This window comes from Oncorhynchus nerka, linkage group LG9b, assembly GCF_034236695.1.
Source record: "Oncorhynchus nerka isolate Pitt River linkage group LG9b, Oner_Uvic_2.0, whole genome shotgun sequence".
NCBI classification, from domain to species: Eukaryota; Metazoa; Chordata; class Actinopteri; order Salmoniformes; family Salmonidae; genus Oncorhynchus; species Oncorhynchus nerka.
Genome location: NC_088424.1, coordinates 19,626,801 through 19,642,228, shown reverse-complemented (window position 1 = coordinate 19,642,228; position 15,428 = coordinate 19,626,801).

Genomic DNA, 15,428 nt, shown 5'->3' with positions numbered 1-15,428 from the left:
TTGTGGGGGTTCCTGGGGTTTGGGGAGAAGAGGCCCCTCTGTATGGGGCTAACCTGTCCCGGTGCAGTGCCACCTTTCTCCCCCTGGGAGGAAGCTGCACCCGGTACACAACCTCCCCTACCCTCTCCAGGACACTGCAGGGTCCCACCCAGTGACTGTCCAACTTGGGGCATCTGCCTTTTTTTTTTTCCTTAGGGGCTGTAGACCCAGACCAGCTCCCCAGCCACAAAGTGCCTTCCCCGGGTGTGCACGTCATAGTTCCTTTTCTGCCTCACACCTGCATTCATCAGCTGCTCTCTGGCGAAGGTGTGGGCTGTCTCCAGGCGGTCCTGGAGTCTCCGGGCATACTCCGGCCCTGGAGGAACATGAGGGCTATCCAGGGGCCGACCAAACGCCATCTCCGCAGGGGTGCGGATCTCTCTCCCCAGCATGAGGAGGGCAGGCGTGCAGGAGGTGGAGTCTTGGACGGCGGAGCGGCATGCCATGAGGACCATAGGCATGTGCTTGTCCCAGTCACGCTGGTGTTTGGAAGAGACGATGGCCAGCTGCTGTCCAAGCGTTTTGTTGAAGCGCTCCACAAGGCCATCACTTTGAGGATGGAGAGGAGTAGTGCGGGTCTTGTGCATACCCAGCCTCTCACACATGGTGGCGAACACACGGGACTCAAAGTTTCTGCCTTGGTCGCTGTGGATGGACTCTGCAGCTCCAAACCTGCTGAACATCCCCGCTGTCAGGGCGTCGATGATGGTCTCTGCCTCCTGGTCAGGCAGAGCATAGGCCTCGGGCCATTTTGTGAAATAGCCATGGCCGTGAGCACCCAGCGGTTTCCACTGTCTGTGGTGGGGAACGGCCCAACTACATCCACTCCCACCCTCTCCATGGGAGCCCCCACTGGGAACTGTTGGAGCTGATCATGAGAGCGGCCTGGGGGGCCCTTTCTCGCTGTGCAGTTGTCACAGCGGCGACAAAAGTCCTCCACATCCCTCTTGTGCTGCCCCCAGTAGAAGCCCTGACGGAGACGGCGCAGTGTTTTTGTGACCCCAAAGTGTCCAGTCCCCACCCCCCCATGAGTACTCTGGAGCACAGCCTCCCGCAATGCTTTTGGGACCACCACCTGCCACCTCTCCTCTCCCGTAGCTGACTCCTTCCATGCCCGCTGTAGCACGCCATCAGCCAGCCGCAGTCTCTCAAACTTCGACCACAACCCTTTGGTCGCGAGTGAGAGCGCTGTCACCTCTTCCCATGGTGGCCTCACCTGCGCCTCTACCCACTGTAGCACTGGCTGTAGGTCTGTGTCCCGTCCCTGCTGCTACCGCCATTCAGCCACGTCGACAGTCTGCAGCTCACAGCAGACAGGCCCGCTCGCCCGACACACTGTGGCACAGACACCCTCCTCTGCCCGCAGCTCTCTCTCCCGTCCCTCTCTCCGTTCACAGTGGCGGCAGCCGTCTGCAGTACAGGGCCGACGGGACATGGCGTCGGCGTTGGAGTGGCGTGCCCCTGCCCTGTGCACCACCGTGAAGTCATACGGCTGAAGCTCCTCCAACCAGCGTGCCACCTGCCCCTCTGGCTCTCTGAAAGACATGAGCCACTGGAGAGCAGAGTGGTCAGTCCTTACAGTAAAGGGCAGACCACCCAGGTAGTACTTGAAGTGTTTGACGGAAGCCACAACAGCCAAGAGCTCCCGCCGGGTGACACAGTAGCGGCGCTCATGTTTGTCAAATGTTTTGCTGAAGTACGCCACCACTCTCTCCCCCTCTGGCCCCACCTGGGCCAGCACCCCACCCATGCCCACATTGCTCGCTTCTGTGTCCAGGATAAAGGGCAAGGTGAGGTCAGGGGAGCGAGCACGGGGGCCTCGATCAGTGCACGTTTGAGGGTGTTGAACGCCTCCTCACACTCCACTGTCCAAGTGAAAGCCTTGTCCTTCGGCAGCAGGCGGTTCAGTGGAGCAGCAACGCTTGAGAAGCCCCGTACAAACCTCCTGTAGTACGAGGCCAGGCCCAGGAAGCTCTTCAGCTGACGCTGGTCGGTGGGGGTGGGCCAGTCTCTGACAGCCCCGACCTTGTCCTCCATGGTGCTGATCCCCTCCTTCCCCACTCGGTGGCCCAAGAAGGACACCTCTCTCCTCATGAAGTGGCACTTCTCGGGGTGGAGCTTCAGACCTGCGGCAGCCACCCTCTCCAGCACACGCCGTAGCGCCCCAGGGCTGACTGGAAGGAGCTGCCATGGGCCAGGATGTCATCGAGGTATAACAGACACTGCTGTCGGGGGATGCCATCCAGCACCCTGTCCATCAAACGCTCAAAAGTAGCTGGAGCGTTGCACAGGCCAAAGCACAGGACCTTGAACTGCCAGTGTCCTCTGTTAGTGGAGAACGCAGTTTTGGCTCTGGCCTCTGGGGAGAGGGGCACCTGCCAGTAGCCACTGCGGAGGTCTAGTGAGGAGAACCAGGAGGACCCCCTAACCAGGTCCAGCGACTCATCGATACGTGGTATGGGGTATGAGTCCTTCCTGGTTACCTCATTCAGCCGCCTGTAGTCCGCACAGAACCTCAGCTTGCCCCCCTTCTTCGGAACCATGACGACTGGCGCCGCCCAGGGGCTGTCTGAGGGCTCAATGAAGTCTGCCCGCTGCATCTCCAACACAGCCTTGTCTGCCGCCGCGGGGACGCATCTTGATGGGTCGAGCATCACCTGTGTCGATCTCATGCTGCACCAGATGAGTCTGACCCACCTCTTCCTCACTCAACGCAAAGCTGTCTCTGAATTCAAACAGCAACTGCCACAACCGTTCCTGCTGCTCGGGGTCAAGACCAACACAGTTCCTCCCCCAAATCTCCCTCACTGCAGACAGTGTCCTCTCCTCTCCCATCTGGGGTAGCTGGGCTGGGGGGGTGCGGCCCGGGCTCACAGAGGGCTGTGTCATGGAGGTAGCTGGGGGAATGTAACACACCACCGTAGGTGACAGGGGGACTGGGGAAAATTCACACACAGCTGTGGGGGAGGGGGCGCAGCCATGAGTCTCTGCTGCTTTAACTGTTGGAGTAAAGGGTTTGTTGGGTTGAGTGAATGTGACATTAGGGGGGGGCCATGGTGACTTCCGTCCCTCCCTGGAAGCTCAGTGTGCCCCTATTTAGGTCTAACTGGCAGCCTGTGCTCCTAAGAAAGTCCAACCCCAGGATACAAGGGTCCTGCACAGCCGCCACCCACACAGGATGACGCACAGTCCTGCCCCCTACTGTCATTATTCCCTTCCCTTTCATGGGTGCCAGCTCACCTGTGACTGTGCGGAGCTGCACAGTTGTAGGCTCACACTGAGTCCAACCTGGCACAATATCTGGCCTCACCAGGGTTACTGTGGACCCAGTGTCCACCAGGGCGGAGCAGGGCACCCCCTCCACAGTGACAGGGACATGACAAAAGTCCCCAACACAGGTCCGGCCCACCACAACAACAGGCCCTCATCTGCTTCTGGGGGAAGTGGAGCCTTGCTTCCCCGTCTGTGCCGGTGGGCTCCTCCTGAAGATGATGGTGGTTGGGATAGAAAGCCAGGGGTCCGCACTACCCGGTCTATGCGGACCCCGAGCCGTTTCCCTGAGCTCTGGGGGACATGGGGCAATCTCGGCGCAGATGGCCTGGCTGGCCACAACCCCAGCAGACCCTGGGACCAGGGTGTGTGTTTCGTTCCGCCTGTAGCGACACAGCACGAATGAGTTTTGTCATTTCGGCCACCCAAGCAGGCTTTTCCGGCTCCGGGCTGCTCTGCCACCCAGCTCGCACAGAGGGTGTGTCTCCCTGCACCCCCACCAAAGCCCCAGCTGAAGCCCCAGCCCACACCAGCTCCCTCTCCAAAGCCATCTCCAAGGCTGTCTGCAATGACTCAGGATGAGCCAGCTGGGTCTGTATGCGCAGCTCCGTAGGAGAGAGCGCCTGTATGAACTGGTCCCGTGCTAGCTCGCTCTGCACGGAGGGGGGCATGTGAGCATATGCCCGCCGAGAGAGGCTCTCAATGTCATTAGCTAGCACCCGTAGAGGCTCTCCAGGCTGCCTGCGTCTATTACTCAGTTCGGAGCGCAGTAGCCCGGGCTGTACACACTGTCCATAGCGCCTCCTCAGTGCTCCCACTAAAGCACCATAATCATGCCTGTCCTCGGGGCTAATCAATATCAAACAGGCCAGAGCTTCATCCGTGAGGCATAAAGCCAACTGCAGTGCCCTTTCTTCATCCGACCACCCCCTAAAATGAGCTAACAGTTCAAACTGAGCATGAAAAGCTTCCCAATCCGCCTTACCGGAATACTTCGGGGTCTTAACAGATACGGACGCAGCCGGGAACTGGGCGCCGCCATGTTTGTTTACATCCTGAGCCCCAGATTCCTCGTCACGCCGCGTCGACGTCACCACTTCGGTCCGCCCACCAGAATCCGCGCGAAATACAGTCGACGAAGCACTCATGCCCGCTTCATCCGCCATCGCTCTAACGTCCTCCCTCAAGCGGCCTCTGCGCTCCGACGCCCTGGCGATCTCCTCAGACAGAACCCCCGACGTCCATTCACACGCACCTCCTTGGCCATAATCGTCCCCTACCTCCACCTTCACTTTCGGATTCCCTCGAAGCATTTTCAATCCCCGTTCTCACCTACGGTAGCTAGCCACATAAGTCAGCTAGCTAGCTGGCTAACTTGTATCAACGTTTTTACTTCTGACACCAATGTAATGACCTGACTAGATCATAAATGAACAATTGTCCAGACAGAGGCTTGAGTTTGCGAATTGACGGTTTATTAAACCAACTTTACACAGGCTACTGTTTGGGCCGTAGCACACGCCAAAAAGATGACAGATAACCCACAAGCCAATCATGACCTTCTCTTGTGAAGCCCAGACGTAAGAGAGAGAACAAAAGCTGAACCTGGTCTTAACTTCCAATGCTCCACCCCCCTGCCCAACCCCCCTCCACGCCACTCCGCCAACCACCAGGATGCCCGGCATCAGAACATTCCAGGCATTCCTGTGATTGGCAGATAGCAGGTTGATTGACATGTCGGACCCCGCGAACACCGGGTACTGGTCAGTACAACACAACCACCTCCTAGCCTAACACATAACACACAGCTGTCTGTGCGGGTCGCTACAGTATATTTCTGGCAATTAAGAGGCACAAGAGGATTTGTTTTGGGAAAAGGATGAGATGGGTAGATATGCACTTTTCACTACATGTACAGTTGAAGTCGGAAGTTTACATATACTTAGGTTGGAGTCATTAAAACTTGTTTTTTAACGACTCCACACATTTCTTGTTAACAAACTATTGTTTTGGGAAGTCGGTTAGGACATCTGCATGATACAAGTCATTTTTCCAACAGTTGTTTACAGACACATTATTTAATTTATAATCCACTGTATAACAATTCCAGTGGGTCAGTCGTTAACATACACTAAATTGACTGCCTTTAAACAGCTTGGAAAATTTCTGAAAATGATGTCATGGCTTTAGAAGCTTCTGAAAGGCTAATTGACATCATTTGAGTCAATTGAAGGTGTACCTGTGGATGTATTTCAAGGCCTACCTTCAAACTCAGTGCCAAACTCAGTGCCTCTTTGCTTGACATCATCGGAAAATCAAAATAAATCAGACAAGACCTCAGAAAAAAGTTGTTGACATCCACAAGTCTGGTTCATTTATTGGGTGCAATTTCCAGACCCCTGAAGGTACCATGTTCATCTGTATAAACAATAGTACGCAAGTATAAATGAGTATAAATGAGACCACGAGGCTGTCATATTGCTCAGGAAGGAGACTCATTGTGTCTCCTGGAGATTAATTTACTTTGGTGCGAAAAGTACAAATAAATCCCAGAACAACAGCAAAGGACCTTGTGAAGATGCTGGAGGAAACAGGTACAAAAGTATCTATATCCACAGTAAAACGAGTCCTATGTCTACATAACCTGAAATGCCACTCAGCAAGGAAAAAGCCAGACTACGGTTTGCAACTGTCCTCTGGTCTGATGAAACAAAAATATAACAGTTTGGCCATAATGACCATCGCTATGTTTGGAGGAAAAAGGGGGATGCTTGCAAGCCGAAGAACACCATCCCAACCATGAAGCACGGGGGTGGCAGCATCATGTTGTAGGGGTGCTTTGCTGCAGGAGGGACTGATGCACTTCACAAAATGATGGCTACATGAGAAGGAAGAATATGTGTATATATTGAAGACACATCTCAAGACATCAGTCAGGAAGTTAAAGCTTGGTCACAAATGGGTCTTCCAAGTGGACAATGACCCCAAGCATACTTCCAAAGTTGTGGAATCACAAAGCCCTGACCTCAATCCCATAGAAAATGTGTGGGCAGAACTGAAAAAGTGTGTGCGATCAAGGAGGCCTACAAACTTGACTGTTGCACCAGCTCTGTCAGGAGGAATGGGCCAAAATTCACACAACTTATTGTGGGAAGCTTGTGGAAGGCTACCCGCAAGGTTTGACGCAAGTTAAACAATTTAAAGGCAATGCTACCAAATACTAATTGAGTGTATGTAAACTTCTGACCCCATGGGAATGTGATGAAAGCAATTAAATCTGTTATGTCAATAAGTCATTATCTCTACTATTATTCTGACGTTTCACATTCTTAAAATAAAGTGGTGATCCTAACTGACCTAAATCAGGGAATTTTCACTAGGATTAAATGTCATGAATTGTGAAAAACGGAGTTTAAACGTATTTGGCTAAGGTGTATGTAAACTTCCGACTTCAACTGTATGCTGGTGTCATGACGTTGGCCTGGGGGTAGGTTTATGACAGTCATAAATACCTCTTTCCCCCTTTTTCCTCTCTCTACCCTACTGATGTTACATTTGCAAAACCCTTGGTTAACAGAGATTCTGGGAACATCAGAAGGTGGGGGGAAATTAACTATATTCTGGTAATCCGACCAATTGAACATATGCGGTGGTACTTAATGAATATGATGTCAGTTCGGGTGTCATCTGAGACATTCTCATCAATGATAAGATGACAAAATCTACAGTGGAAAGTCTACACATCAGAGTTATCGGATTCACATGGAATTGTTGTTCAACTTAAATGTTTGAATGTTAAATTATTCGTGATGGGATGAAATGTGATTCTAAAATGTGAGATTTGAGGGTTCATAAGGTAGGGCTCTGCTCAATCAGTGGCCCTGTGAAGGGACATGGGCTATAAATCTTTTCAAACACACCCTCCTCTCCCTTCCTATTTAAAGCCTTGACGACATAATTGGAGCCCCCTGATAGGAATCTAAAATAGAATGAAGCTTTAATTTTGATTCAGCCTGTATAAAATTGAAAAACAGATTACATAATATACCAAGTTATTGTACACATTTTTGGAGTGTTAAAGACAAGCATTATTGGGTGTGTGTGTGCTGAGGCTTCCCCGCCTCCGTGTTGTTCTCTGAAGTAGTCAGTGGGTAACGTAAGCGAATACATTTCTGTATGAGGGCTGATAAAGCTAATTATAGAAATCTGAGAAATAGAGCAGGGCTATTTCTGCCTGACGCGGATAGGCTCGGTCATTATTCATTTCTCGAGCGAGGACAAAGAGAGATAGGAGATAGGAGATATAAGCTTGACCAGCGATATATATCTTTGTCTCTCTTGCCCTTCCTCGCAGGTAGACCACGGCGCTTTTCGTTGTTGCCGCGTGTTCCGGTTAAAACATTGTCAAAAAAACACCGAAAAGGATTTGAACATAATACGTTATAAGTAAAACCTTTCCCTTGCCAAGGGAATCCTATGTGCTGCATTTTCAGGCACAAAGGAGGGTTTAGCTTGCATGCTAAAGCTAACCAGAGAAAATAGCCATTTTGTTTTCTTGTGTTACGTTGAAATTCCTCCGCCTTGCGGAACGGAAGTCCCGCCCAGGGCAGTTCCGTTTGATTTCAGCGTGTGAAATCATTGATCAGTGTGCCCAGGATATTCGTTCATGAAGAATTATTCAGGTCACACTCAAGTCATTACTTATGATATCCAGATGGATATCAATGTCTGATCCAATTGAACTAATAAGTGTAAATCTGGCAATTTACATTCTGAAATAGATATTTTAAATAATATCCAAATTGATGAGTTTTCTAAATAAGACATTGTAAACTTTTTCCAAACTAACCTAGATGAAGCAACTTCTCAGGTTAATTAAAGTTTAATTCCCAAATAGCCTATACGGGTCTGATTTATCATTAAATTGATCAATCAGTACAATTTGGTTTTTAAAAACCATTCAGTAATCCAGTACTGACAGAAGCCCCGCCCCAGCGGGAATCCCATGTGGTTTCGGCCTTAGGGAGAAGTGCACCAGTGTTGAATGTTCCCAACATTTGATTTACTGTTTACACTTAAGATATCCAATCAATGGAGATTGTATGGATTATCGCCTCATTCAATTTAATAAGTTACATTTTTGAACATAACTTAATGTTCTTCCAATCAAATGAGACACTTTTAAACTTCTCATATTAACCTAGATGAAGAAACTTCTCAGGTTAATTAAAGTTTAATACCCAGGTAGGATTAATCATTGGCATTGATTAATTAATTCAATTTGCTTTTGCAAATGAATTCACGTCCAACTTCCACATTACTGGTACGGTACTGATGGTTCGTCAACATCTATAAATAGATTAAACTTGTCTTTGCAGCTTCCAATGAATTCCAAACCCAAACTTTTGAAAAAAAAAGGAACATTTTTCCTCTAAAGTTTTCTAATAATGTGCAAGCTATCAAAGGAGGTGGTCACCACTCCTCCGCTAATTAGAACTCGGGTGATGAAGATGGAAATCTTGATTTCTAAGCAAGCGGAAGAAATCTCCTCACTGAATCTCTCGCTCCGTACTCAAGACCTCTATCTGCAAACCATGACAGATAAATTTGAGACCAAAAGGAGCAAGTGCAACACTCACATGTCCAAAATCAGTACTCTAAGCGCTCAAGTGGACTCTGCAATGCAGCAGAATACCACCCTTAGGTACCATCTGGAGAAAGTCCAGAATGGTCATGATCTACAGCCAACCCTCTCCGCCCTCTTGACGCGCAATACCTCGATAAACTTGTCAAGAATTTACCCACCTTTGACCCCGTTCTAGGTCAGCCAAACGATACTGAGACGTTCCTAGCTGACATAGAGGACGTGTTGGATGGCTACCGGAACGCTACGGTTTCTGACAGGGTTTACCTGTTGAAGCGAACGTCGAATAGACACGTGACGAGGTTCATTCGCCTACAACAGCAACACGTGCTAAATGACGCTAAACTTGCCACAGCTTTGAAATTAGAAAAAACACGATAGGTCACTGGCTGACATGGTCAAACAAGCTCGGAACAAACACCCACACGCTTACTATCATAGGCTTCGTTCAGCTTACTTTGGCCTACTCACTGAAACAGGCATGGAGGACCTGTTACCATTTAAACAAATGTTCCTGTCGAACATGTATTCTACCTTCATTACCTACTTGGGCCCTGCCGCCCACGTTGGCTTGCCTATCTTACAACTTAGAGAGCTTGCAAGCACAGCTTTTGAGGCATCAAAAGCTCACAACGCTAAGAGCCCTGACCACTTGATTTTGAAGTTTGACCAGGAGCACTCACTCCAGTTAGAGGGTGCATTATCAGGTATTGGAGCGTTAAGAGATGACGCACAACAACAGTTTCTACCACGAAACCATGATTCCAATAACCTCCGTGGTCGAAATACAGTGCCTTGCGAAAGTATTCGGCCCCCTTGAACTTTGCGACCTTTTGCCACATTTCAGGCTTCAAACATAAAGATATAAAACTGTATTTTTTTGTGAAGAATCAACAACAAGTGGGACACAATCATGAAGTGGAACGACATTTATTGGATATTTCAAACTTTTTTAACAAATCAAAAACTGAAAAATTGGGCGTGCAGAATTATTCAGCCCCTTTACTTTCAGTGCAGCAAACTCTCTCCAGAAGTTCAGTGAGGATCTCTGAATGATCCAATGTTGACCTAAATGACTAATGATGATAAATACAATCCACCTGTGTGTAATCATGTCTCCGTATAAATGCACCTGCACTGTGATAGTCTCAGAGGTCCGTTAAAAGCGCAGAGAGCATCATGAAGAACAAGGAACACACCAGGCAGGTCCGAGATGCTGTTGTGAAGAAGTTTAAAGCCGGATTTGGATACAAAAAGATTTCCCAAGCTTTAAACATCCCAAGGAGCACTGTGCAAGCGATAATATTGAAATGGAAGGAGTATCAGACCACTGCAAATCTACCAAGACCTGGCCGTCCTTCTAAACTTTCAGCTCATACAAGGAGAAGACTGATCAGAGATGCAGCCAAGAGGCCCATGATCACTCTGGATGAACTGCAGAGATCTACAGCTGAGGTGGGACACTCTGTCCATAGGACAACAATCAGTCATATATTGCACAAATCTGGCCTTTATGGAAGAGTGGCAAGAAGAAAGCCATTTCTTAAAGATATCCATAAAAAGTGTTGTTTAAAGTTTGCCACAAGCCACCTGGGAGACACACCAAACATGTGGAAGAAGGTGCTCTGGTCAGATGAAACCAAAATTGAACTTTTTGGCAACAATGCAAAACGTTATGTTTGGCGTAAAAGCAACACAGCTCATCACCCTGAACGCACCATCCCCACTGTCAAACATGGTGGTGGCAGCATCATGGTTTGGGCCTGCTTTTCTTCAGCAGGGACAGGGAAGATGGTTAAAATTGATGGGAAGATGGATGGAGCCAAATACAGGACCATTCTGGAAGAAAACCTGATGGAGTCTGCAAAAGACCTGAGACTGGGACGGAGATTTGTCTTCCAACAAGACAATGATCCAAAACATAAAGCAAAATCTACAATGGAATGGTTCAAAAATAAACATATCCAGGTGTTAGAATGGCCAAGTCAAAGTCCAGACCTGAATCCAATCGAGAATCTGTGGAAAGAACTGAAAACTGCTGTTCACAAATGCTCTCCATCCAACCTCACTGAGCTCGAGCTGTTTTGCAAGGAGGAATGGGAAAAAATGTCAGTCTCTCGATGTGCAAAACTGATAGAGACATACCCCAAGCGACTTACAGCTGTAATCGCAGCAAAAGGTGGCGCTACAAAGTATTAACTTAAGGGGGCTGAATAATTTTGCACACCCAATTTTTCAGTTTTTGATTTGTTAAAAAAGTTTGAAATATCCAATAAATGTCGTTCCACTTCATGATTGTGTCCCACTTGTTGTTGATTCTTCACAAAAAAATTCAGTTTTATATCTTTATGTTTGAAGCCTGAAATGTGGTAAAAGGTCGCAAAGTTCAAGGGGGCCGAATACTTTCGCAAGGCACTGTAACTGTAAAGTACGTCGCCATCAAAACGACTACCGCTACAATCGACCTGTTCACTACGTTCCTGCACCCAACCCACACAAAGTGCCAGAGCACAAGGGTAACAAAGAGCACAAGGGTAACAAAGGGTTGAAGGATGATCAAAACGTAGACCAATGTTCTCCAGAAGTTACACTACGTGAAGAACTAAAGCGAGAAACATTTGAGAAAAGGGTAAAAGATAAGTCACAAGGACTAGACGGGGAATTACCGGACACCAGGTCCGCAGGAATTAATACCCATAGCAAGGATGTTAAAATTCAAATCTCTCCCGCTCTCACTCGAGAGGGCCTGCTTGATCAAGACACAAGCCCACGGGCTTTGTCTATAGACTCTGATACAAAGGTTGCGAAGAAAAAGTTCAAACACTTCGTTAAAGCCAAGCCCACTAAAAATCTGAAAAGTCAATCTGCTTCCACCTTGAACAGAATTGACACATTACGTCATTGTGAACGACCACTCCACTTTGTGGGGAATATGTCCACTAAACACGAATCGAAACGCCCATACCTGGAAACAGCCCTGGAGGACTGCTTAACTTGTCATGCGCTAATTGATTCGGGTGCGACAATATCACTCATCTCTCAAACATTGTTTGATGATCTAAAAAGGGCTTTGAAGCCAACTAAACGTTGGTTAAAAGTGTAACGATGCGACACTACACTTCGAGGGGTCACTCCGACTACCTCGCCTCTCACATTGAGAGTCATGCAGAAACTACACTTCCAGGACGTATCGCTCGTTCACCCTGTGTATGTTACCAGACTAGAATCTGTACCCCTGCTACTTGGAGCAGACTTGATGGATCGGTTACTCCAATTGAAGGTTTGGAAAACCAACCAGGTATGGTCACAGGCCACCGTGCCTTCTCCACTGACCACACTGTCTTCCCCTAACGCTAGCTGCAACGCAGTCATTCACAAGGGTTATCTGTCGAAAGCACCCCTTGGGAAAAAGACGTTTAGGAACATTTGGTGCAGAATCCGATCCAAGGAGACATTACGATATCTCGACACATTCCGTCAGCCAATCTGATTGAAAATTATCTTCATGATTTCGAGCCAGCTGTCTCTGTGAATGAGCAACTTCCCTCCTCCTTGCAGTCGTGCAATACGGTAGTTGAGATGAACTTCTCTTGCCCTTCGGACACATCCGCAAACACTGCGGCAGTCCCAGCAAGAAAAACATTGATGCGCAGAGTATACTCTGCTTCCAATGATACACCTTCTGCTTTGTGGGAGACTGTCAACCCTTACAATGACACTAATTGCGTCAGTCCGGCAACTGACCCGATGAGTCCCACTGGTGAAACACTTTGCGATATCACAGACCGAGTGGTACTGACAGACCTCGACAGCCACTGAGGGTGTTGAAGCACAAACACCAGGAGATTTGGTTGAAAGGTTACAGCCACTCTCATAATAACACAGCCACTGACAACTCGTACATAGGGTCCGAACCTTTTGTTTGCGCCTTGGATACCAACACCACGTGCTGATGGGGGTTCCCAAGACACAAAGGGGAGGAATAGTAGCCCAGACCCATGTTGAGCCTTATCGAGGCCGGTGGGGGGGTCGAGACTATGGACAACACCGTACGAGGCCGCCAGAGCATAAATCAAATCTAGTTGTTAACTCCCCTTTGAGAACAGCGAGGAGCAGACAGGCCCCTAGACGGGGATTATCTTAGAACACATCTAAGATAGTACTGAGGTGTACCACACTGGTCGTAAAGGAAGTCCAGTGGACTTGTCCACCTCCAAAACAAATGGCAACAATAATCATTCCTTGCCATGTGTTGTAGTCACTACAAGACAACTAGTAAAATGCTCTAATGATGTATTCCTGTAGGATGACATTTCAGAATAAATCGGTAGGACAACTGGACCCCTTGAGTACCAGTACCAATACCACAGTCAGTCCAGAAACACTCAGTAAGAGGATTAGTAACCTCACGAGTTAAATTGCTATTGATAATAGCAACATAGGAGTCACTCAGAGTGCAGCACGGGGAAGGGAATCTCCATTGCACTCTTCCAATGGTTAACACACATGCCACTAATAAATAGAACCCTCCGTTCAGGAGAAAAGTTATTAGAAGTCATGGACCACGATCACACCACGTACGACTGGTCTAATACTTAGAGTACTTCCGTCGTGAGGTTAGCTCCTCAGTGGATAATATAGCTATGAAGTATACTTCTTCATACCTACAGCCACTACAATAGTGGAAGACAGTGACTGGTAGTAAAACCACTACAGACTCCCTCGACACCAATTCTGACTGACCTCCAGGCAGTGACTTGAAAATTACCTGTTTACGTCAGACTCATTCTGAACAAGTTGTAATCTGCCAGGATACTTGGTTTCCTTCCCTTGACATGTGCGCTTGCGTAAGCATAAACGCACATGCACAACGGAACATCCAATTAGGATTTATGCTAGGATCACTTAAGGGTCCGAGCAAAATACCAGCCTTAGTTGAACATTTATTTTGAGGCCTTTAACTCTACAGCTACAGTACTAACTGTTTTCTTCTCAGAAGTCCATAGGTCATCCCAGTAGACTGCCCAAAACTAGTGCCTTACAGCTGGAGGCTTATCATATAGTTATCAACTTAGGATAGTTCCCTAAGCAACACCCCGCAAATTAGGAAAGCCCTAGATATGACATTAGACAATGCCATGATAGGGTCATTTTTCCAAGACCATGGACGTAGATAGAATAACAACCATCAGTTAGTGCCACAACGCCGCTCATTTGGGAGGAAATGTAATGATATATTTCATGAGTGTGTGTGCGTTGTTAACATCTGCCTAAGTTACTGCCCCGGTCTTCCTGCGATCCCAATCCGGACATCCGCTGCCCAGCCATGGAGCGGACCTCATTCGCAGAAACCCTACCCGGGTCGACCATCAGATGGGGACCACAACGATGGTCCACAACCAGGACAATCCACGGTCATTTTTATGTTGGTAATACTACACAATTATATCATGGACAATTTGATTTTAAAACACAGGTTTTTCCCCACTGTATTGTGCGGCTCTCTGGGGCCAGCTTGAGACAGTGAAAAATTGTGTGTGTGTGTGTGTGCGAGAGATATGAGAGAAACTTCCTTTCAAAGTATGTGCTGCAAGTAAAAATATAATTATTCACTCAACAAGGAGGATAAGGTAACACAAATACATCAACTCTAAACTACTATACTCCAAGTAGATACGTCTCACTCTTGTTTTGTTTTTTACACCTACTAAAATGAAGTCATTGTTTTCTCGCTTCTTAGAACATATGTACGAACACCTGCTCAGTGTAGTTGGATTGGATCCAGAATACCACAAACTCATCTATCCAAGACTTAATTGGGCAATGTCTTCAGGACATTATTATACCCATTCTGTCCGAGCTCACGACTCAACGTGAGAAAGACTATTGAGAATGCCAAGGTAACCGGTCTAAATAACTACCGACACGTACAGTTTTGTCTGTACTAGGTCTGAAGTTCAAATGTATGCAGATGATACAGTGATATATGTGCATGCAAAGAGCAAACAACAAGCTGCACAAGAACTCACTACTGTAATGGTCCAGGTTACAAAGTGGCTCAGTTACTCGTGTTTGCATCTCAATGTGAAAAAAACTGTTTGCATGTTCTTCACAAAGAGGGCAACAGATGCTGCTGAGCCAGATGTCTATATGTCAGGGGAGAAGCACCAGGTGGTATCTGATTTTAAGTACCTTGGCATCATACTTGATTCCAACCTCTCTTTTAAAAAGCATGTGAAAAAGGTCATTCAAAATACCAAATTCAACCTAGCTCATTTCCGATTTATACGAAATTGTTTGACTACAGATGTAGCAAAACTGTACTTCAAATCTATGATACTCCCCCACTTAACATACTGCTTGACTAGTTGGGTCCAAGCTTGTTGTACAACATTAAAACCTATTCAGTCTGTCTACAAACAGGCTCTCAAAGTGCTTGATAGGAAGCCCAATAGCCATCATCACTGTTACATCC